At 40.0% G+C, this 26174-nt stretch overlaps 1 protein-coding gene across 3 annotated transcripts in view; it reads right to left on the bottom strand.

Annotated features, from left to right (window-relative positions):
* LOC109436883 (melanoma-associated antigen 8-like) overlaps positions 1–26174 on the bottom strand; it is a 124242-nt gene that overhangs the window by 39358 nt on the left and 58710 nt on the right. The window lies entirely within an intron of this gene.

Below are 26174 nucleotides of genomic sequence, written 5' to 3'. Positions count from 1 at the left end.
GGAACAAAATAGATTGGAAAATTCAGAAAGAACTTGATCACTCCTGGAGCAGAGAAGGTATTTTACAGCTACACAAAACTTTAGGCCATATTGGCACACATTAACTGTTCAAATGGTTTGAGGAAAGGAACCTCAAACTCCCATGGCACGGCATAGGACAAGCCATTAATTCCTGCCCTAACTGTAAATAATTTTCTGATAAATTTAGAATGAGAGCCCCTCCTTCATCATTTAAACTTAACATTTTTAACCTTCTTTTCCAAATAGATTTTACAAGTCCACTTGATCACGAACATCCACAGAAATATGCATGCACTATAGTTGACGTGTACTGAAGTGTAGGTATAGAAAATGCAGCAGGTAACACTACCGCACAAGCTACCGGCAGAGCTTTAGGTAATTGGTTAGCACATTATGGAGCCCAGAAACTAACTGAATCTGATCAAGGCACACACTTTACTGCTAGATATACACAAGAATATGCACAAGAGAAAGATATACAATGGACCTTTCATCTCTCCTATAACCCCACAGCATCAGGATATATTGAAAGATTTAATGGTCTACTTAAAAGAAGTCTTAGATCTATGGATCCTACTTGAAATTTCCAACAAGAGCTAGACATTACTTGTTTTAATTAAATCAAAGAATCAGACTACATAAACCTGCACCTCATGACATGATTATACCCAGAGACATTAATATCGATAGGGAACCCTCTTCCCTTGCAAGAAATCAAATACCTTACAAAGTATTTGTTAAATGGAGAGACAAACCTGTTATTTGTCAACAGGAAAATTCTTGCCAACAGAGATGGAAACACTTATTGGACTACAGAAGTGAGAGGACAATTGGAACTACTACATAAAGATACGAATATCTCCCCGCGTTAACAAGAAGATATTTAAGTATAAACTTGGATTCCCAATATGAATCCCATTTGAATTCTTACAGCTACATTTATCAACCTCTTATTGCTTCTCCTACTCTTCACTTCTGTTTCTTCCTATTTCTTCTGTGAGGATGGACAATGCTCGAATTCTAATACTTCTCCCTTGACCAAACATGCATGTTATGTTCTAACCAACTATACAGCATGTATATTTTCCACTCTATTCTCCAAATAATTATATTTTATTGAAGACCAGATTCAAAACCTGCTGCACCGCCTGTTGCTCTGAAACTTCAACAAACCCGTTGGAAATCGACTCCATCACTAGAAAGTGAAAAGACTCTGACTGGAGTAACGTCAGCAACTCTGGAAAGGACCCAAATATCGCCTTCTGTTCTAACTCTTCCACCCTATGCTGTTGTAAAGTCAACTCCTTGCCCACTACAGGAATGAGCACCCACTCCACGAGCCTCTCCATCACCATCTGCATCTACTTCCGCATTTTCATCTTGGACTTTATCTGCTTCCGCCTCCTTCATGGGTGAGTCAGCCCAGGTCATTGACACTGTTATTGGCGAGCTGCACATTCACTACCAGCTCCACCTGCCACTACATGGCGCCACTCTAATTTCTACACCCAGACAGGCGAAGCTGAAATTTGGTGTCCTGAACTTGATAGCCCATCCTGGTACTATAGACCTGACTTAGTGAACTTTGAGCAATCCTTGTATTGTGACAAGGGAATGCTCACTGAAAGGAAATGCCTTTACTTGTGATTTAGTAGTGCTTGGTCATATGCTCATTTACTATAGCCATTGTATCATTCAGACAGTCTATGATAGAATTGAGGGACACTACATTCCCATCAACTTCCAAAGTGTACACCCCCCACATCCTCACTGCACTCATTTGCTTCAAGACATATTACATGATGATTTGGGGGGGGGTGTACTCTTGAGGATGACTCTGACACCAATGATCAGGACCAATAGTACCGTTTCTGCCACTGTTACTACATCTGTTCCTATTAAAGCTCCAATTACTCCTTACACTTATACCTATGAATGAAACCTTTAACTGTACTCAAGAATGACTTAGCTTTCCCCTATATCATTTAGTGGATAACCTTACTTTGAGGAAATCCTTAGCACTTACTATAATCAGTCAACCTATAGACAAAAAATAGCTTCTCTAAGAACTTTTTGCAGATATAGTTTGAAGCCCACAGAGTGTGCTCAAACCCATTTTGCTCACATTCAAATACCTGTTCATTATCAACATGGACATACTACTTTCTCCATTCAACAATGTAAGGAATCTATGGATAAATGTACTAGACCTTATTCTTGCTGATTTAATCCAGATTTTACAAACATATCCAATCAATGGACATCCTTTCTAGTCAATTCTGAACATCTAGATGAAAAGGAAGACACTCTTCTCGTAAACCTTAATACCTCTAAAATAGAAAACCTTACTCACACTGCAACATATATACCAAACATTGAAACTTACATTACTTGTAGTTCACCTACATGCATGCAACTGCTTACTCACTCTTATGCATCTTTTATAAAATGTCTATATAAGTTCTGGTACCAACCATCCCTATATGCTAAGTATGAAGATTATAATATGTATGATAGTGATTATGATGAGGAACCCACCACTGCTTCAACATCGTCTACGTTAGCATTCACTGCAATTCCGTTATATACAGCACCATATTATAGGTTTGTACCACCTCAAACTAAAGTTCCAATTCCTTATGGATACCCATTAGACTACAATAGTACTAGGACAGAAAAGCATATAACTTACCATGACTATTACCTTACAGGTTTTCCTAACTTTCCAACTTTTGGTAATTTCTGCTGGGTACATTGTACACCAAATAATACAGTAATGATATCTAACCTCTCTTCATTCCTTACTTCAGAACAGTTTTTCTCTAAAACATCGAAGACACTCTCTCCTAGTGAACTTAACTGGCAACAAGACTCCCACCTATTATACTTACTGACACACACACGCACTTCTCACCTAGGGAATATAATACTAAAACACTCGTAGATACTAAATTTAAACAAACATTGTTCTGAATATCAATATTTCTGTCTCTTAGGATATATGGGTAATTTTTCTATGAGTTAAATCAGTCTTCTTTTCCAATATGCACCTACCCATAATTGTTCTTTTTCCAAACATTGCTTAAACATTACCTTACAACCATCACTTGCTTGTTTTAATGCTTCAAAACTCCCTAAAATATCATATGAACCTCCAGAAGGCATAACATATGAAACTAAATTTATCTCCCAAGCCTCTTTATACTCTATCTTAACTTCAAACATCTGTATTAATCAATCACAACCTTTCAACAACACAATTGCACCCCTGATTCTTTATGCCAACCATACTTATGCTAATATCTCTACATATGTAGGAACACATATACATTATATGGGTTATAGAATCACCAATCCCAAAACTGTTAGAATTTGGAATATAAGCCGAATTTTTTTTAAAAATTGATATAGAAGTCCTTAATTATCTTGATATGCTATTGTTGATAATAACAACAACTATACATGGTATAATGTTACCATAACAAAACATGGATAGGCGTGCACCTCTAGTGATACCTCTCTTTCTGCAGGACACCACCATTTACAAAATACTGATTCTCAAAACATTACTCAATGCTTACAAGATTCTTATACTATCCAATACCCATGGAATACCCTCACTCAATCTTAACAAACACCAATTTCATGATCACCATCGCCTATTTATGACTTGTTTACTCCCTAAAAGATTATATCCTGAATTCATTGTATCCTCTCCGAGAGTGTTAGGACCCCTTTATTCTTCGTGGCATTAAACACCAAACCTTCATAATGAAATCAAAGAATAATAAAATTTATAATGCCAGGTGGCCTAAAGAATATGCCTCACCTTCAATTTTTAGATATCCATTAGTTTTGGAATTATGTCAACATAAATTTGATAACTATATTAAGTATACATTTCCCAGTGTCTCCTCCAATAACACAATACAAAGAAAAACTATTAAATGGTGGATATCATTTGGCATAGAACTCAACCCTAATCATCTTACTGCTATTAATTCACAAATGGGAAATTACCATTTTGACATTTTGATACCTAGAGATGACCAATGGACACTTAGTGCAACATCCTATCTATCATAATATTAGAATATTAGGTTGGTGCAAATGTAACTGTGATTTTTGCATTGTAGAAATTTGCTGTTTGATACTGCAAATAATTCTTAAATAAATGTGGTTATGTTATACATCATTTTAATGCACATTTCTTGCTATATGTTTTTTTCCTAATGACTTATTACTTGCTGTTTATATTTATTTTAGACTATGGATATGATGTTAGACAAAAAGCAAATTCAAGCAATTTTCTTATTCGAGTTTAAAATGGGTCGTAAAGCAGCAGAGACAACACACAACATCAACAACGCATTTGGCTCAGGAAATGCTAACAAACATACTGTGCAATGGTGGGTCAAGAAGTTTTGCAAAGGAGACAAGAGCCTTAAAGATGAGGCATGTAGTGGCCGGTGATCAGAAGTTGACAACGACCAATTGAGAGCAATCATCGAAGCTGATCCTCGTAAAATTACACGAGAAGTTGTCGAAGAAGTCGACGTCGACCATTCTACGGTCATTCGGCATTTGAAGCAAATGGGAAAGATGAAAAAGCTCAGTAAGTGGGTGCCTCATGAGCTGACCGAAAATAAAAAAATCAGCGTTTCGAAGTGTCATCATCTCTTATTCTATGCAACAATAATGAACCATTTCTCGATCGGATTGTGACATGCAACAAAAAGTAGATTTTTGTACAACAACCCATGATGACCAACTCAGTGGTTGGACCGAGAAGAAGCTCCAAAGGACTTCTGAGACAGGTTAGCTAGCACCTCGCTAGGTAGACAGGGAGGTCCCTGGTGGAATAAACAAAGACAGCCATACCCTAAAACTCCAGGTTTTGAAATCACTCCTTTGCTCCAGGACAAAATGTAACAACGCCTTGAGGTTAATCATAAAATTCCTTTTGGCCTGACAAACGGAGCAGATCTGATAGATAAGAGTGGGCTATTTTGCTAATTCCTTCAGGATGGGCAAGCAGAACAAACCTGGTAGACAAATTCCATTAGAAGGCGCCAGCTCCCCAAACAGGCAAGGGAAGGTATAAAAGTAGGAGCTTTGGCCTCAGTCATGGGGCCACCCCCATTCGGGACCCCCTCCCACTCGAGAGCTCTGACCCTTTGCCTTCTATAAACTATCCTCTTTTTAAAACTCTTTGCCTCCCCTGGGCCCATGTTTCCATTTTTCACTCTCACAAGACATGTTCCCAGCACTCACTCACTCCAAAGTCCCCTACATCATTTGAGGACTCACAAATTCCTCCTTCACTTCCCAAAGCCAAACTTGCACCCAAAAAAAGGTCATGGTCACTGTTTGGTGGTCTGATGCCGGTCTGATCCACTACAGCTTTCTGAATCCCAGCAAAATCATTACATCTGAGATGTATGCTCAGCAAATCGATGAGATACACCAAAAACTGCAATGCCTGCAGTTGGCATTGGTCAACAGAAAGGGCCCAATTCCATGACAATGTCCAACTGCACATTGCACAACCAATGCTTCAAATGAATGAATTGGGCTACGAAGTTTTGCCTCATCCGCCATATTCACTTGACCTCTCGCAAACCGAGTACCACTTCTTCAAGCATCTCAACAACTTTTTACAGGGAAAACACTTCCACAACCAGCAGGATGCAGAAAATGCTTTCCAAGAATTCATTGAATCCCAAAGCACGAATTTTTATGCTACAGGAATAAACAAACTTATTTCTTGTTGGCAAAAATGTGTTGATTGTAATGGTTCCTATTTTGATTAATAAAGATGTGTTTGAGCCCGGTTATAATGATTTAAAATTCACGGTCAGAAACCGCAATTACTTTTGCACCAACCTAATAGATTCCAGATTGCCTATCTTTACAACTAAGAGTGTCAACTTTCATAGTTGTTATGTCGAGGAATCCTCACCAGGACCTTGTATCATACACAGAGGATGCTATAACAAAACTATTTGTATGAGAACCTTTCATTTTAAACCAGCTTGTACACATGGCCTCACACAATCACCTCCTAGAATTCTTGTACCCAATACCTTTGAACCTATTCTCACTAACCCTGCTAGGATCATAAACCAACCAACACCAAGAAAGATAAAAATTACCTTTAATAAGGAACTATTTAATACCTATTTTGTTATGCCTCAATGTCAACCACTTGATACCTAGTATAATCCTTTAACATTCCCCCACTAGATAAAACCTATCTTAGAAAACACCTGCAGGTTACAGCAGCTTTTGGTATCATTAATAACTTAGTCATTTCAGGTATTCAAGAATTTAAAATTCAATTGTTCGACTTTGAACTTCAGTACACTTTACTCAGAAAGGCATTGTTGACTTACAAGTTAAGTCTCACAAACAATGACCACAGTACATCAAGTCCTAACACACTTCTCAGAAATAGAAACCTACAATAGAGAATTTCAGTACAAACCCATTACGAGGTTGATATACTTAAAACTAATCTATTAACCTTAAGAGATACTCTTGCACGTGTACAATTAAGACAAGTCTGTGATGAAATACATAGTCTGTTACAAATTGCCTGGTAAGATATTAGAAATCTACTAGTCACAGGCAAAGGTACACCTGAGACGCTGCTACTATCCAATTAAATCCTACTAAACCCTCAGGCTGTAATGCTAATAGTGACTGTGAAATCAAGGTCTAGGAACTAAGACATGGCCAATCTATATTAGCCTATTATACTCAAGGCATACCACACGTTGTTGATAATCTTGCTTTTTATCCTATTGAAACCCCATTTTATGTTGATGGATACCTATTACCTAGGGATTTTGTATTTAAATGGTCTGAACACATTTTCTGTATATTTACTGAATTACAGCCTTCTGTACTAACATTGCTAACACTTATAACAGTGTTTACAACCTTGGTGAATTTCAATGGATAATATGTTCTAGAGATATGACTACTTCCTTCTTTAATCATAAGAATGATACTTCTAGACATATACACAATGAATGTGTCAAACTCCTTGATATTGTTAACATCACTTACACCGCCAATAATGCTACTCATTCTAGGCTATCCACCTTTATTGATGAAATCACCTACAGAGACTTCCCACATACTTATCATACTAAGATCAAAGAAACACCTTGGATTCAGAACCCTGAAATTGACAAGCATATACAAAATAATAACTCATTGGAAAAATGGCATAATGGCATCAAACAAGAAATTATAGCTTTAGGCAAACAAACTATTGACATCCACAAAGCCCAGTTAGTACTTAATACCAATATGTTAATGAAGCACAATCTTGATGCTTTAAACCAGGGGTGTCCAAACTGCAGCCCGCGGACCAACTGCGGCCCTCAATCCATTTTTTATTTGCCCGCACCAAATTCCAAAAATATATTTAATTTACTTAAATAAACCAGGTGAGGCAATATGTACTTCACCTCGAGTGAGTGGCCAGGCTGTTTGTGTATTTTACCGAATATGGCCCTTGGTGAAAAACGTTGAAAAAAGTTTGGACACCCCTGCTTTAAACCAACCATGTTCTTTCTGGCAACTTATTTCTAGATCTTTTACACATACTGTTTGTAAAGGATATTGGTCTGATTGGAACCCTATTAATTGCATCAACTCTGGTTGGCATAATATTACAAACAGTCTTTGGAAAATTCTCAGGGACTTGCTATCTTTGTACTCTGCATCTTCCTATTAATTTTTGCTATGAAACTTTTATTCAGATTGATGTGTAACAACCGGCTTTGCAAAGCCAAGTCTAAGTAATAATAGGTATGTAACCATGTAATATTCCTGTATTATTACATGATTGTATTTCCACTTTCTTATGTGATTCCTTGGCACCATCTGTGATATGGCAACCAAAGAATCTGGCAATGGATTGTATAGAGCATTAATTATGACTCTGAGAGCTATGTCAGTCACAAAGGGACAGTCATGCCAGAGCATCACGTGAAAGGTGTACCCAGTGAATGCCCTAACCAGATAACTCCAGACACAGGCTGGAGTGTGACCATGTGCACAGCTTTATCAGACTGCAGATGGGGGCACCACACCCAGTCTCGAGCATAAAATCAGAGCTCTCTGAGGGCTGCTGGCTCAGGCCTCAACTGACGAGCTGACAGCCGCACCCGCACTCGTCCCAGATGGAGCCTTTGAAGCCTGGTCTCCTGACCGTCTCACCAGCCCGGCCTGATGCCTGACGCTCTGCACCCCAGCGCGGTAGGGACTCTGGCTGAACATCGGACTTTCTCATCCTTCTTTCCTAAGACTCTGTTCGCCTGCCTAACCCTATTGCTTGCAAACCTGTGTGATGACCCTCTTGTGTGAAACCGCTCTCCCTCGACTACTGGAGGCTGTGCTCTGGCCAGAGCCTTGGTTAACACCCGTGGGAAACTGAGACAGTAGGGCTAGATCCATGGCTTTATTCTAACAAAGTCTGCCATTGTGGAAAGACACAAATGTGTCTGAGATGGCTACTCTGATAGTTGCGTCCCGCTCACAACAGGCAGGTAAAGGCGAACCACCTACTTACAGTCCAACTGCCTTGTCTGTCTGTCTGTCCATCTCACATATTTACCCTTCCCCACAAAATAGGTTCAACTCTCTTTTCTTGTAAACCTGAACTTATAACTTGTACATTTTACAACAGTAAAAACCGCTTTATTTCATCGGAAAAAATATACTTATAAAGACTAATAAGTATTAGTGACAGATCTTTCTGAGAAATTATTTATGAAGTATTAAGTTCATGAAACTAAATGACCTAATTTGATCACATAACTTTAGACTCTTAAAATTTCAGAATCTCTCTTTACAAATTGAAGATAAGCTAGCGGGAAAGGGAAAGGATATTGACAACACTATAAAAATTCAAATATTCCTTCAGTTCCCCAACTAAATTTTGATAAACAGAGCAATTACATTTCAACTAGAGGGCAAAGGCTACCGCTTTGTCTCTAGGGGCTGTGCCTGAGATAGTTGGCAAAATGCAAGCCCATGTTTTGAATACTGCAGGAAAATTTCCATAATGCCTCTTTGCTAGGGTTAGCCAGACCATATCTGCCTACCCCATCACAAAGTCAGCTTACCAAAGTTTGAAGTAGCTTAGGGTGAAGCATAGTGCTATAGGCCCTGGGTTAGAGTTCTGCAGAAGTCTTGGGTTGCTTTGAAGTGCTTCAAGGGTGCAAACATTTTGGATTGAATTTAATTTGAGAAAAGCACTCTAAATTCTTTGTTAAACTATAGTAAACATACTATTTTCCCTCAAATGTACCATGTTTGAACACATTGCAAGCCACAGATGTAGTTCCTTATATATTACAGAATAGGTTTAGGGACAGATTTCAGAATATAGCTCTTCCTGTCAGAACTGGTATGGATTTGAACTTTTGGACCTATATTATTGATTGGAGAATGTATAGATTTCCACTCACCATTTTATTTCAGGCCTGTGCAGGTCCACTCACACAAAATTGAACAAATAAGAAGAGGATCGTAGAACATATGTACCGGGTCCAGTGAAACACAAGATAAGGCAGTCACATTATCAGTGTTTGTTCTCAATTTCCTGATGATAGTTGTGCAATTACAGATGTACATATAATATGTTGCAGTATAAGAGTATTATCATACTATAAAGTATTACAGCAGGCTTTCTCTAGGGGCTTCGTGTCATACTTTTATGTTAACAACATGGCATGGGAGTTAACACACTAGATGTTGTTAGTGATTCAAATTTAAAATAAAGATGTCCTCTCCTAATCCTCTTTTATGTTTCAGGATCGGTCAAGTTTAAATATCCCGAGATTGTTGGCACGCTATTTAACACATGTTACTATTTGCAACTACTACACTTCTTAGGATTTATCTGGATTTTCTCAATACTGAGCATTCAAAACAAAATTCATTAATAAATTGGATGGTGAGGCTGTCACATGACTGCCACTGTCATCCAGATAGCTGATGTCTAATTTCTACGTTCATCAAAACAAATTTCATCATTCTTATTGACTGACATAATAAATCTTATGACATTGAAATTATAAGATACTTGCAGTGCATTTATAACTGAAGTTTTGTCTGTTCTCCATATCTGTGTGAATAAAATTTTGTTTGAAACCACAGGGTTCTACTACTTGAAGCAAGGAAGGAAAAAAGGAAAGAATGAAGGAAAGGAGGCAAAGAAGGAGAAGAGGGAAGGAGAGAAACAGGAGAAAGGAGGGGAGGGAGGAAGGGATATCTGAAAATCACTGGCAAAATCATAATACTGGCCTGGGAGACTACAGCCATGAATTCTAGTTGATTCTGTCATGGACATGCTGTGTTCCTTTGAGCATTTAAGTCCTTTCCCCTCAAAGCCTTGAGTTTTCAATCCGTAAAACCCATGCATTTAACAAAGATTTACTTCTCTAAACTCTGAGCTGTGCCTGGTGCTGGGGTTCCTCTGATAGGAGAACAGGTGTGGCCCATGGGGCTTATCATCAGAGGGAAGAGGGACAGAATACCAGGTTAAATAAGCATAGTAGCCATAATTCTACCTGCTTCATATGGATATTGTGAGGCTCAAAGATGATGATTGCTGCAAATGTGATTTGAAAACTCAAAGCATTGGCCAACTAAATGCTGTCAGGGGTTGAAGTTTAGTCGTTTCATTGATATTAGCAGTTTTATCTCGCCAATATGATTATAACCACATCGAGGATAAAGATCAACTTGAATGCTTTTTCTTTCTCCCTTTATAGAGATAGTATGTAATAAACATTTAGGGCATTTATTCTTTTACTAGAAATTAGCTCTCTGCCCCATTAATATACTCCCCATTTGGCCCCATTTCATTTCCTGGAAAACACCAGGCTTTTTTCCTGCCTTTGAGTTTCTGGCGATGGTGTCCCCAAAGTCTGGAATCCTGTTTCTCCTTCCCCTACTCCTCCCTCACCCTCAGCCTTCACATGGCTTGCTCCTTCTTACCCTTTAGATTTTAGCATTGATGTTCCCTCTTCAGTAAGGACTTCCCTCTCATCTGTAAGTGGGTGTTCCACTTGATTCTCCAGCAAGTCTGTCTCTTGGCTACAGTTCAAGTCTCAATTTTCCTTTCTTTTTTTTAAACCTTTAGTTGGGCTGCTTTGAGTGTGCCCTGCTTGTCTGATTCAGTGGTCAGCCACAGAGGCAGAGGTTGTGATTGCCCCGGACTCTGTACTCCCATTCTTGAGGCTGAAAAGACTGCAGGTTTTCAGAGTTTTAGCCACTTTATGGTGCTGCCTTCAGCCTGCTCTCAGGCTAAATGCAACTTAAAAATGGGAATCTCACCCATGACTTCTTCCAAGTGTCAACCACTCCATGCCATCCCTCCCCACCCCTACACAGAATTTTGGTTTTCTTTCCTATTCACTTTCCATTTTTTCCCCAGAAAAAATTAAGTAGGAAATACTGGACCTACCACAAGTGGAACCCCAGGGTGATTCTTTTAAATACAAATCAGGTCATGTAGCACCTCTGCTTAAAACCCTACAATGGCTCCCCAAATTACTCAGATTAAAGCCAAGTGACCCACATAACTACATAATTGGGCCCACCCTATTGTTACTCTACTTTTATCTGTTTACTCTTCCCTTTATTTACCCCATTTCATTCTCATTGATTTCATTGTTCCTTCATGATATCAGGTGCATTCTCTACTTTTTCCTCCCCACCTATAGCAGTTACCCCAGATATCCAAAAGGCATGCTGTCTCACTACTTTAAATCTTAGTTCAATTGTCACCTTTTCATTATCACAACTTTCCACCCCATCCTCCATAGTGCCTATTCCCTTTGCCCCTCTTTACCTTTTGTTTTGTTTGCAGCACTTATCACCTTCTGACATACTATATATTATTTATTTACTATGTCTATTGTCTATTGTGTGTCTTCCCTTACTTGGCTATAAGCTACATGGAGGCAGAAGCCTTTGTCTTTTTTGGTTTATTCCTGCATCCCCAGCATCTATATGGGATCTACCTGGAGAGTAGGAATCAGTATACATTTGTTAAATGAGTGAATAAAAAAATGAATAAAAACTACATATTACTTACATTGGGAAGCAACCATTGCACAAAGTATTTGGGGGATCTTCATTAGGATTGTCTTCAAATACTGGGGACATAGTTTGACCTTCTTTGGTTCTTAAGGATGAATTTACCTTTTGGAAACTACCAAAATTCTCTCAGAGCCAAGGAGAGTCAAAGAGAAGGTGAATAGGGGCCGGCCCAGTGGCTCAGGCTGTTGGAGCTCCATGCTCCTAACTCCGAAGGCTGCTGATTTGATTCTGACATGGGCCAGTGGGCTCTCAACCACAAGGTTGCCGGTTCAACTCCTCGAGTCCTGCAAGGGATGGTGGACTCCGCCCCCTGCAACTAAGATTGAACACAGCAGCACCTTGAGCTGAGCTGGCACTGAGCTCCCAGATGGCTCAGTTGGTTGGAGCGCGTCCTCTCAACCACAAGGTTGCCGGGGTTCGACTCCCGCAAGGGATGGTGGGCTGCGCCCCCTGCAACTAGCAACGGCAACTGGACCAGCAGCTGAGCTGCACACTCCACAACTAAGACTGAAAGGACAACAACTTGAAGCTGAACGGCACCCTCCACAACTAAGATTGAAAGGACAACTTGACTTGGAAAAAAGGCCTGAAAGTACACACTGTTTCCCAATAAAGTCCTGATCCCCTTCCCCAATAAAAGAAAGAGAAGGTGAATAAAGTGAATAGTATCATTTTAGCTTAAAATGATATTACCGTGTTTCCTTAAAAATAAGACCTAGCATGATTTTTCAGGATGACATCCCCTAAACATAAGCTGTAATGCATCTTTTGGAGCAAACCTTAATATAAGACCCGGTCTTATTTTGGGGGAAACACGGTATAAGACTATGTTTAATTCTTCGGTTCATAGGCATGTTATGAAGCGGTTCCCAGGAAGGAGTTTCAAAAACATTTCATTTGCCTGCTGTGTAGTTTATATTGGTATGTGATTTTCTAATGTAATAGTTTTGAAGTTAAGGGTTCTGATTTCTTTTAAGCACCATATTCGTCTTTTGCAACATTGCTGAGACAAAAGTGTCCACTGAATTTAAATAGTCTAGGAAAATTCAGCTCTTGATTCCTATCAGATGTGAGCAGTATAAAGAACTTTCTCCTTAGTATCCTTTCAGAAAGTGTGGGGCTACTGAGTCTGGTGGAGCTGGGAAAGAAAACTGGGTCCGCAGAGTCTTGATTCCATTGATTTTGATGGTTAATGGCACGGTTCCTGTATCTCAATAATGAGAAAATGAAGTTTACTTAGGGTTAATATTAAAGGTAGTTGTTGAATTTGTCTGTTATTTTTTTCTGGCTTCTGATATTCTTACCAGTGCATTTTTTATTATTAATTATTTATATTATAATCCCGTAGTGTAAATCAAGTACATTCTAATCATGCTGTAGTATTTTTTGTTTTAATCACCCTACCTTTTCTCTGAGTAATGAGTGGCCATATAATTGCACTTTCTAGTACTTCTTAATTGGCCACTATTATCAAATGAGATAATAACCTATTGATTTAACACTGTGGGTGCTTATTAAGCAGACCTTCCTGGTACTGAGTGAATTAGAAAAAAGCACTGTCTCTGTTTAGTTAATGGCTTATTGTGCTCTCTGCACTACTACCCTCACTCTGCATGTATTTTTTTTTGTCTCCTAGTATTAGAATACGACATACTGTCTACCCCTATACTTTTGCTGTCAGCATACTAAGAAATGAGTGAATAGGTAATTAGGTTTTCCCATAGTTGTTTCTAATTCTTTTTCCTGATACTATAGACTGAAGATATCAAACAGGTTTCCTGTGAAGTTCCCATCCAAATAATATTTTTAAATTTATTTTTCAGTTACAATTGACATACAATCCTATATTAGTTTCAGGTGTACACGTAGTGATTAGACATTTATATAACTTAAGTGATCGTACTAATACGTCTAGTATCCATCTGACTCCACAGTTATTACAATATTATTACTATATTCTTTATGCTATACTTTACATCTCCATGACTATTTTGTAACTACTAATTTGTACTTCTTAATCCTTTCACCTTTCTCACCCATCCTCCCAATCTCCCTCCCATCAGGCAACTATCAATTTGTTCTCTGTATCTATGAGTCTGTTTCTGTTTTGCTCATTTATTCTGTTCTTTAGATTCCACATATAAGTGAAATCAGATGGTATGTATTTGTCTTTCTCTGTCTGACTTACTTGACAATTTATAGTAATTATCTGAAGCACCACGTTGAGGAGTGTACAGCCAGTCCAGCTCAATGGGAAAGCATGCCATAATTGATTAGTGATGTCAGCCATCAGCCTATGATAGAAGAGATTCAACACACATTCTGATCTTATCATAGGCCCTGGGAACAAGAACAAAAGACCTCAGGAGAGGGACAGAGGGCTGGGGAATAAGGGGTGAGAATAACTTATTTCCTTAACCTGAGCATTCTGTGCTCACGGACTTTTGGATGACTATATTATTTCCCCAACAGACCACATGATTCAGAACACAGTGACATGAGTGGGGGGAGGGACACAGGGAGGACACAGGAGTTTATATTCACTTTGGCTGGAAGTCTCTTCCTACTTGGAATCCAAATTTAAAAGGCTTTCCTTTTGTAAAGTGCTCTGATACTTCCTGACATAATGAAATAGTTTACCAGCAACCAAGGCAAACTAGTTTGGGATATTACTATTTAAACACTTCATGCTCAATATTGTTTGCATTAAATATGTATAAAATATAATTCATAAGACTTTTTAACACCATTTTTTTCTGGTACCTATCAATACCTGCTGTAGTCAACTATTTGCTATTTGGGATGTTTTCCTGGTGGTATGATCTAATTTTCATTCCTGATGGGTCTGAGCTCCCAGTTTCCCTACTTGTATACTTGCAGTAATGGGCTATTATGCTTTACCTCTGGGCATTGCAGAACAACAAAACAGCCCAGGAGGTTCCCCCAAAATCCCTTCATACAAGGTGCGACAATTAAGTTTGTGAACTTGTTGCAACCATGTTGCTAACCTTTTTTTGATATCAGAGGGATTATTCATTATGAATTCGTACCAACTGGACATACAGTTCACCAAGTTTACTATGTGGAAGTGCTGAAAGATTGCATGAAAAAGTTAGATGATCTGAACTTTTCACCAACAATTCATGGCTCTTGCATCACGACAATGCACCAGCTCACACAGCACGGTCTGTGAGGGAGTTTTTAGCCAGTAAACAAATAACTGTATTGGAACACCCTCCCTGCTCACCTGATCCGGCCCCCAATGACTTCTTTCTTTACCCAAAGATAAAGGAAATATTGAAAGGAAGGCATTTTGATGACATTCAGGACATCAAGGGTAATATGACGACAGCTCTGATAGCCATTCCAGAAAAAGAGTTCCAAAATTGCTTTGAAGGGTGGACTAGGCACTGGCATTGGTGCACAGCTTCCCAAGGGGAGTACTTCAAAGGTGACCATAGTGATATTCAGCAATGAGGTATGTAAGCACTTTTTCTAGGATGCGTTCACGAACTTAATTTTTCGACTTTGTACACTTCTCTACTCCACCATGTTGCAGCACCCTTATTCTCCTATATAATATCAGTCACTCAGAAGAAAAACACAGCCTAATTTTTTACCTCATTGCTTAGTAGGCAATGGCCAGATGTCATACTTAACTTCCAGCCACTGAAGCCACAAGTATGCTACATGAGCAGAGTGGTAACCATCTTAATCTGCCTCTTATCATACTGCTGTTTCCCTCAACCTGTACCTATGATCTCTTGGAGCTTTTCCTATGACCAGTTGAGTAAAGGGGAAATTTGAGCCTAAGTTGTGGATTTGTAGATGCTGGTCCCAGTCAAAATGGTCTCTTACAGTGTTATAGCCTCACTTGGACCCGCTCCCCCTCTTCTTGAGACTACTCTGGTATTACCTGCGTCTAGCGTATTGTCTCTCCCCCTGGATTTTAGCCTCTTGAGTGTTGTTCTCAAGGCCTGTTTTTTTCCATTTTTCTTCTATCTCTGATCCTGACTCCCTCGCTTCATTCATTGTATGTCATTGAAATTTGATTGGCATCATCTTACCCCTTATCCTGCTCCAGCTAACAATGCTCTCCAAAAACTAACCACAAGGTTGGAAAGGCTGCTTGCTATACTCTCCTGGTTCCTGAAAACTATATAACTAATTTGATTAACTATTTAATGATATAATGGTTTACCTTTCATTTTCTGCAAACGACTCATCATTTCTGAAGAAAAGATTTCAGGTTACAAAACGTTTGAATACTTAGTTATTCATCATCTATCATCAGTGAGCAATTTACTCTCAAGATGATTTGTTAAGGCCCAGATGAGCTGTGGAACCAGGCTTGCAAAGAATTTACATGGAAGAAGTCTAAAAGTGTTCTTGTCCTCTTTCCAAATATAGAGATAAACATTCTGGATAATATGGGCATACATTCTAATTAATTAGTCAAAAGTTGCACTGTATAAAAATAGCAATACTTTGTATCCCAGAAAAAGTACTGGTGGTACTTAATAAATAATAATTATATTCTCATTTTCGGTAATCAGAAAAATTGTTTGAATAGAACAGATGAGTGGTTTTCCACAGCTGAATAAAAATCAAAATAATTAGCATTGTATTATAAAAGTTCACTTTAGAGACAAGCTATTTTTAGGACTCTATCCTTGCAAATATCCTAAGACATCCTACAAAAAATAAAGAAATAAAAGAATGAAAAATGCCATTAACAGCTCCAACTACTTATTCTGAATAAGAATGAACAATGTTTGGGCTTGGAAAAACATAGTAAGTAATAGACCAAAACATTGGAGCCACTGTGTACATAAAGCGTACCAACAAAGCATACACACCGCAAACCCACATCTTGAAGAGCAGGGATTCCCTAAATTAAAAACATCCTCAGGAAATCCTGGCTAATTGAAGATGGTACAATAATTCTGTGTTTCCCCCAATATAAGACCAGGTCTTATACCATATTTCCCCAAAAATAAGACCGGGTTTTATATTAATTTTTGCTCCAAAAGACACATTAGGGTGTATTTTCAGGGGATGTTTTACTTTTTCATGTACAACAATCTACACTTATTCAAATATAGTCATGTCATCTTCTTCTGGAACATTGTCATAACATACTAAATGCGTCTGTCTGGCTCATGATGTTAACTGGGGCTTATTTTTGGGGTAGGTCTTATTTTCAGGAAAACACGGTTCTTCACAGCAACTTGAAAAGAACTGAGTAAAATCTGTTGTCACAGGAAGGATACAGTTCATTCATTTCCCACCTCCTGAAGTAGAAGTCAGTTGACTATAAACGGGCCACCCAAGCTTCAAGATTTATTATTTACCTACTTCTAAATAGCTTAGCATTATTAAATAGAGTAACAAGGCACCAAATTCAGGACTAAATTAAGTCATGTAAAGAGTCCTTCTGAATATTGGTTCAAAAAAATATAAAAATAGGGTTACAACCGTGAATCTATCAATTAAAGTGACTTTTTTAAATGCCATCACCAACCAACAAGAGAGCAGAATGTCCAAGGTCAGAACAACAGCTCTAATGCTGAAATTCATTTTGGACACTTTACACATTATAGGTTTCTTCTGTGAAACATGGCCAAAGTGAAAGCCTTTGAAAAAACAAATTGTAATTATGTTGCTGTGAGGAGTTCTGGAGTCTATAACCATAGCTGAAAATCAAAGTATGATCTACAAATGCATTCCCAGATGTTTGTTGACCATCTTGTGTGCCCTGTATGTTTCTTCAATTCGGTATGCCCAGACTGGGCTCGTTGTTTCTTCTCTCTCTTGCCCATGCATTTTAACTGGGATATAGCTTTGCAGCCCCAACAGTCCCCTTTCCCTGCTTGGCTCCCAGAATGCTATTAGCCAAGTTTATGTTAGGAAGAATGGAGTATTTATCTCTGGAGTAAAAGATACTGACAGCTGCTTCCTTAACAATTGCCCTACAGTGAAGACTACCAGTCAAAACACACCACGCGGTGCCGGCCCAGTGGCTCAGGCGGTTGGAGCTCTGTGCCCCTAACTCCGAAGGCTGCCGGTTTGATTCCCACATGGGCCAGTGGGCTCTCAACTAGAAGGTTGCCGGTTCAACTCAGAGTCCCGCAAGGGATGGTGGGCTCCGCCCCCTGCAACTAAGATTGAACACAGCACCTTGAGCTGAGCTGCCGCTGAGCTCCCAGATGGCTCAGTTGGTTTGAGCAGGTCCTCTCAACCACGAGGTTGCCAGTTGGACTCCTCCAGTCCCACAAGGGATGATGGGCTGTGCCCCCTGCAACTAACAACGGCAACTGGACCTGGAGCTGAACGACACCTCCACAGCTAAGATTGAAAGGACAACAAATTGACTTGGAAAAAGTCCTGGAAGTACCCACTGTTCCCCAATAAAGTCCTGTTCCCCTTCCCCAATAAAATCTTTAAAAAAAAACAAATACCACACATAAAGGAAGAGCTTATCAGGTTTTCCATGCATAGTCATTAACTACAATGGAAAGCAAATCTAAAGAAAGTCTCCAACATGAAAGAAAAGGCCAAAGTAAACAAACAACTCAGTGGAACTAGACAATCCATAAAGTAGAATTTCAAAATATTTATAATCAATAGCTTGGGAGATTAGAAATAAATAATCTATGGAAATATTGAATCCAGGATATTTTAAAAAAGAAAAACAACAATGACTAGAGAATAAGAAAGAGCTCTTAAAAATCTAGAGGATACTAGCCAAATTTTAAAATCCCCTGGAGGTGGTGGAAGGTAAAGTTGAAAATATTTCCCGAAATTAGAACTAAAGACAAAGAGAATAAAGTGAGTAAATGTAAGAAAATTACAGAATCAATTGATAGGAACCCACACCCAAACAATCGAAGTTTCAGAAATAGAGAACAAGGAAAAAAAGGGGTAGGAAATCAAAGAAACCATACAAAAAAACTTCCCCGAATTGAAGGGTGTTGTGTGGGAGACCCTGCTCGCTGTGCCATTTGTCATGCAGGGCGGCATGCGGAGTCTCTGGTCCCGCTCCCCACATAAGAACGCAGGACATGGTGAGGCCAAAAAGGAACACCCACGGAGCCATAGTTAGGGGAGTCATACTACTACATTCTCACTGGCGGCTGGATCCACACTGTCCGCAACCCGCCATCCTAACTGCAATCCGCACTTGCCAGCCAGCCACCATCTTCTTGCTAGCCCCCATTTTTTGCTTAGCGAAGCCACAGCAGTTATATTAGTGGCCAATGGCTCACTGGTTACAGCTGACGGCCAACTAGCCACAGCTGATGGCCATCCAATCCCAGTTGATGGCCATTTACTACCTGAGCCAGCACCTTTCCACGTGAGGCCGAGAGTCTGGAAACTGCACTCCTGGCTCTGTCCCCACAAAGGGTATGTTAGGATATTAGGAAGACCCACTGAGTGCCCAGTACAAATTGTAATACCAAATGTTAAATCATAATAAAAAATTTTTTAGAGATGCAAAGTATGAGAAAAAGTTGTCCCTTAGGAATCCTTAAGTTGGAAAAACTCAGTCTCTTCCCTCCTCTCACACTACTACCACACTCACAAAACTTGACACCAGGTGTGTGGGTTTTCCCCAACAGCAAGCAACTCTACACCACCAGCTGGGTATCCTACAATTCAACTCAATTCTGACACTATCTACCCAGAAATAGTATCAGACCCCACAGGTTAAGGGCTCAGACCCACAAGACTGCCCCCACTTCAGATGCCAATTCCAAGTCCAGATTGTCACCTTTGCTTCTGACTGATTGACTACAGATCAAAGGTTCCAACGACCCCCTCCTTAGGTTCGATTAATTTGCTGGAGCATTCACAGAACTCAAACATTTTACTTACTAGATTGCTGTGGAGTCTAGGGCTGGGTAGGGCACATGGAAACGTTCTGATTCACCAACCTGGAAACTCTGAAACCTCTCCTTTTGGGTTATAGAGGCTTCATTACATAGGCAGATAGATTAACTCAATCTTCAGCCCCTCTCCCCTTGCCAGAGGTCAAGGGGTGGGACTGAAAATTCCAATCCTCTATTTATAGGCTTGGTTCCCCTGGCAACCAACCACCATCCCTAGATTACCTAGGGGCTTTCCCAAAGTCACCTCATTAACATAACAAAAGACACCTTTGCTGCTCTCAGCACTTAGGAAATTGCAAGGGTTTTAGAAGTTCTGTGACAGAAACAGGGAGGAAGACCAAACATGTATTTCTCAGTATAAATCACAATATCACTGCTTCTTAGGAAGCTATTTAAAGATGGGCTGCACCAAACCAAAGAAGAAAATCAAGAATGAATGAGAGGTGAGGTCCAAGAAACTGGGGATCAACACAAGAAAGAAATGAAGAAAATTCCCCCACACAATGGTGAAGGAAAGCCCCCAGGATGGCAATTGTGGTTAGATAACAACCAGTCCAGATTGCAGTGAGAATGGAGGCAGGACGTGAAAAGGTAGGGAGAAGTGTGGGCTGAAAGAACACCTGATCTGTTTCATTGTCACAAGGAATTTTAGCTGTCTGGTAGAGAGTAGAGACTAGGGAAAGTTTAGGGAGCAGTATATAAATAAAGAAGCAGCAAACAAGGGAATTATTAATTCTACGAAAAGGAAAGTTGTACAGTTTTTCATAGTCATAATACACCATATGGCTCAGCTATGTATAATATTTATTATCAAAATAATATTTGCAAGAGATAATATTGATTTTAAAATTATAATATAACTATTAGAAGAATGGAGTGTAGCTTTAGGGAACCGTTAGAAAAATAAATCTGTTTTCCATAGTTACAACTTAATGGATACTGTCTAAACTGTGAAAAATAAGAAATAGCTGTAGAAGCATATAATGAAGGAATATGGAAATACATACCAGGCCAGAAGAAAAGCTGAAAGAGATACAAGTGGTTGCCTCTGGAGAACAGGGCAGCAGTACAAGGTGAGGGTAAGGGACTCCAGTTGTTTTCAAGACTTATAACACAATTAAACATTTTAAATATGATCAAACATCTGATTTAAAACAAAAGAATTTCAAATATATGGTGATGGAAGGAGAACTGACTCTGGGTGGTGAACACACAATGGGATTTATAGATGATGTAATACAGAATTGTACACCTGAAATCTATGTAATTTTACTAACAATTGTCACCTCAGAAAATTAAAAAAAAAAAGAATTTTATAAAATCAAATGAGTGCGTAACATTGTGCACAACCACCTTTTACTGCATGAGGATTAACGGACGTGTTCCCCATAGCAGTGAGCTGCTGGACTCGCCTGTTACCTCTACTACCAAAAGAACCACCTACCGTGTTTCCCCGAAAATAAGACCTAACTAGAAAATAAGCCCTAGCATGATTTTTCAGGATGACATCCCCTGAACATAAGCCTTAATGCGTCTTTCGGTGCAAAAATTAATATAAGACCCAGGCTTATTTTGGGGGAAACATGGTAATAACTATGATTTGGAACTTGAGTTCAAATTGTGACTCTGCTAGGTACCAGCTACAAGACCTTAGACAAGAAACTTCATCTCTCTGTGCTTCAGTTTCTTCAGCTGTAAAATGGAGATTTTATCATCAATCTTAACTTTTTCACTGCATCGATTTCAAGTTTGTTTTTTTTTCAAACTGTGTCAAAAATCCACAAAAAATTAAAAGTTGATATTTTGACTATTTTATGCATTCAATAACATTTTGAGCTGCTTTGCACATAAATGACATTATTTGTATTTTAAACCTGTTATAGGGTAATAAATTTACCATTGTATTGAATTTTAGCAAAAAATACTCTAAACATACTAATGGCATCAATTAGATAGTGCAAGCCCCAGGAAAATATCCCAAGTGGTGTGTGAGGAATTAATGAGTTACTAGTGAAAGCAAAGGTAATTTTGCCATACTCCTCTTAAAAGACCTCAAAGTCTTTAAAATGAAGTCAGACTCCTTCAAAGAACTCCACCGTCTATACTTGACCCTTTCTTTCTTTCTTTTTCTTCCTTTCCTTTCCTTTCCTTTCCTTTCCTTTCTTTCCTCCTTCCTTCCTTCCTTCCTTCCTTCCTTCCTTCCTTCCTTCCTTCCTTCCTTTTCTTTCTTTTTTTAAATTGTATCTCCCACTACAACCCTACAGGCATTTTATAATCCAGGTGTATCAGATTATTCACCATTCCCCAAGTGCTTTCACATACATACTTTTTTCCTTGCTAACCCAGCACTTGGAATGCTTCCTTCCTCTCTGATTCCCCCCACCCCTCCCTCGCTAAATCCACCTGTAGCAACAGTGCTGCCCATTCCTCATTGCCCAGCTCAAACCACACTTCCTTTTGCGGATTCCCCCAGTCACAAGTCATCTCCCCATACTCTATATACTGGGGTGCCAAAAATGTACACATTTTAAAAGATGTTATCTATGTATTGCTTTTCGAAGTTGAACTGAATTACAGTAGCAATGTGTAGTATGACATTCGCTCAAAAGATGGCGTTAATCAAATGAATGCTAGCGTCATTCATTGTATTACAATGTTAATGGATTTTTTTCTTTCTTAAAATATGTGTACATTTTTTGGCACCCTCTGTATACTCCCATTGGTCTCTGTAACTGTACTTCTACCACAGTTCTTTGTACATATTTGCTGCTCTCTCCAGACTAGTTTTTAGAGGGTGGATCAGAATTACTTGGAGTTGGTGGTAGCAATTCAGACTCCAGAGCCCTATCTCAGGTTTATAGAATCTGAAGCTCTCCTGATGAATGCTGAAAATTTGCATTTTTCCAAGCTCTCCAGGTGATTCTTGGGCTTACTAAAGTTCCAGAAAATTTGTCTGAGACAAGACTGAGACACCTTCTGAAAAGAATCATGCCTCATTCTTTATGGATTCCTTCTTCCTCCAGATCTGTTGCTCAGGTTATAGTAATCATTCAATAAAAGTTTTAAACATACATTTGACCCCCTTTGCCCTCTTTTACCATCCCCTCTTCCCCTTACATGATATATAGAATTTTACAGTTGAAACCTATGTAATTTTACTAACCATTGTCACCCCAATAAATTTAATTTTTTAAAAAGAAAGTAAAAAAAGTCTTAAACATTAATTTAATGTGTCCACAAGGAGATCTTGGAACACAAGGCATAGCTGCAAATCTCAAGAATTTTACAACACCTTCTATGACTTAGTTTTCAGTGACTATTGCTTTAAAGGAAAGGGAAAGTGCTCAGAGTTCTTAAATATATCAAAATGCGTCATTCTCCCTTCTCTCCGCATTTCCAAATCCATGACTGAATTTTCAGAAATGTGTAATAAAACATAGAGCTTTTAATTAACATCTACACCAAAAAATGAACTCTGTGTAGCAATTCTTAATCAGAATGAGAACTATGTTCTTGCCCTTCACCGCTGCAGCTTTTAATATCTGTATACTATACTTATCTGGTCCCCTTAATTTACTAATATTTAAATAATCTCAAATTAGATTTCCTGGAGCACTGTTGCAAATAAGTAACTTTTTAAAGATAATGCAGGGTCTTATTAGTTGTAAATCATGCCACTGGTTGCCACTTGCAGCTTCGATAACTTCCTGAAAAATTACCACATTAAAAAAATTTTTACAATGTGGTCAGAGTCTGTATGTAACCATCTGAGTTTTTATATTTTATCCAGAGTAACATCAAAAGTGTAACATAATAGATAAGAGGCTTCTTTCTCATCCTTAGTGTAAAGCAGGTTCAAGCCCTTTAAACTTTAAATACTTTAAAATTAAATTTAAATATATAATAATATTTTTATATTTCTGTACCGTATCACTCTCATATGTATCATTACATTTGGTCCTCAAAACATCCCTGTGAGGCTGATAGAGTTGCTATTATTAATTCAGTGTTAGAGATGAAGAAAATGGGTTTCAGGGAAGTCATGTGATTTAGCCCAAGGCATACCATTAGAGCTTAAATTCAAATCTTCTGACAGTACAAAGCACATTGAGTTAACTATATCGGAGTTTCTCAAATTTTTGGACAGCCACGAATAGGTTACATATACCTAAGGTGTAACTACTGTCGTGCGGGGTGTCATGCAGGGTCTCAGCTCCCGCCCCCCACATAAGAACGCAGGATATGGTGAGGCCAAAAAGGAAAACCCACGGAGCCATAGATAGGGGAGTCATACCACTATATTCTCGCTGGCAGCTGGGTTGGAGACACAGGAAGCAGGAGCCACACTGTCCGCAACCCGCCATCCTAACTGCAATCCGCGCTTGCCAGCCCCCATATTCTTGCTAGCCCCCATTTTCTGCTAGCGTAGCCACAGCAGTTATATTAGTGGCCAATGGCTCACTGGTTACAGCTGATGGCCAACTAGCCACAGCTGATGGCCATCCAATCCCAGTTGATGGCCATTTACTACCTGAGCCAGCACCTTTCCGCGTGAGGCCAAGAGCCTGGAAACTGCACTCCTGGCTCTGTCCCCCCACTCCACCCCTACAGGGTCTCACCTCACAATATGTGACAAGCGTCTTCCGCGAGGGGCCCTGTGCGAGAAGCCTGGAGGTGAATGCCATATCCAGGACACAGCCAGGCTCTCTGGGCACAGCCAGGGTTTCACAGGGCACCACCAGTTCTTCTGGGCACAGCCAGACTTCCTGGGCTCAGCCAGAGTTCTCAGGGCACTGCCACTCTCTCTGGGCCTCTCAGGGTACCGTGCTGGAACAACAGCGGCTCACAGTCAAGGTGCTTACATATTCTCGATGGCGGCCTGTCGTGCGGGAGACCCTGCTCGCTGCGCCATTTTTCAGGCGGGCGGCCTGTGGGGTCTCTGCTCCCGCTCCCCATACAAGAACGCAGGATATGGTGAGGCCAAAAAGGAACACCCACGGAGCCATAGGTAGGGGAGTCATATCACTATGGTCTCACTGGAGGCTGGGCCCACCGGAAGCGCGACCTGCCATCCGCCTTTCTGCCAACCGACCGACGACTCTCCTGGGCTCCTCGGCAATCCTCAGCTCTCCTCCGTAGCCACAGCAGTTATACCAGCGGCCAATTGGCTAACCGGCCACAGCCGACGGCCAATCAGCCACAGCCAACGGCCATCCACCACCCGAGCCAGCACCCTTCCACGTGAGGCCGAGAGCCTGTAAACTACTCTCTGGGGCTTTGTCCCCACACTGAGACTGAGTGTTCATACGCACAAACTGCTCCACCATCCTTTGGAGAGCTTTGGCCGGCACCATACCCTGCTCGCTGTGCCATTTGTCGTGCAGGGTGTCAGGCAGGGTCTCAGCTCCTGCTCTCCACATAAGAACACAGGATATGGTGAGGCCAAAAAGGAACACCCACGGAGCCAAAGGCAGGGGAGACATACTACTATATTCTCTCTGGCGGCTGGGTTGGAGACACAGGAAGCAGGAGCCACACTGTCCGCAACCTGCCATGCTAACTGCAATCCGCGCTTGCCACCATCTTCTTGCTAGCCCCCATTTGCTGCTAGCGTAGCCACAGCAGTTATATTAGTGGCCAATGGCTTGCTGGTTACAGCAGATGGCCAACTAGCCACAGCTGATGGCCATCCAATCCCAGTTGATGGCCATTTACTACCTGAGCCAGCACCTTTCCGCGTGAGGCCGAGAGCCTGGAAACTGCACTCCTGGCTCTGTCCCCACACTACCTACTTGTCCCTACCAACTTCAAGACACCATTGATTATGTACTGACAAACTGTGGCCATTCCAACTCTCTAATGGTGCTTTTCAGAGACGGTGAGATCCCACAGTACAGGCAGCACCTACGTCACATACAAACCAGGCCAGCCTAAACTCCCTGTGGGAAAACGATGGCAGAGTACAAGTCTCTGTTAGTGACATGCTAAGTCTGCAGGTGTGTTTTTTTCAATTATAGTTGACATACAATATTATATTAGTTTCAGGTGTACAACATAGTGGTTAGACATTTTCTATAACTTGTAAAGTGATCACCCTAATAAGTCTAGTACCGATCTGACACCATACAGAAT

This window comes from Rhinolophus sinicus, chromosome 18 (assembly GCF_057876585.1).
Source record: "Rhinolophus sinicus isolate RSI-liver-muscle chromosome 18, RSI-T2T, whole genome shotgun sequence".
Taxonomy (NCBI): domain Eukaryota; kingdom Metazoa; phylum Chordata; class Mammalia; order Chiroptera; family Rhinolophidae; genus Rhinolophus; species Rhinolophus sinicus.
The sequence above is the reverse complement of the archived record's forward strand: the minus strand, read 5'-3'. Positions and strand labels throughout refer to the sequence as shown.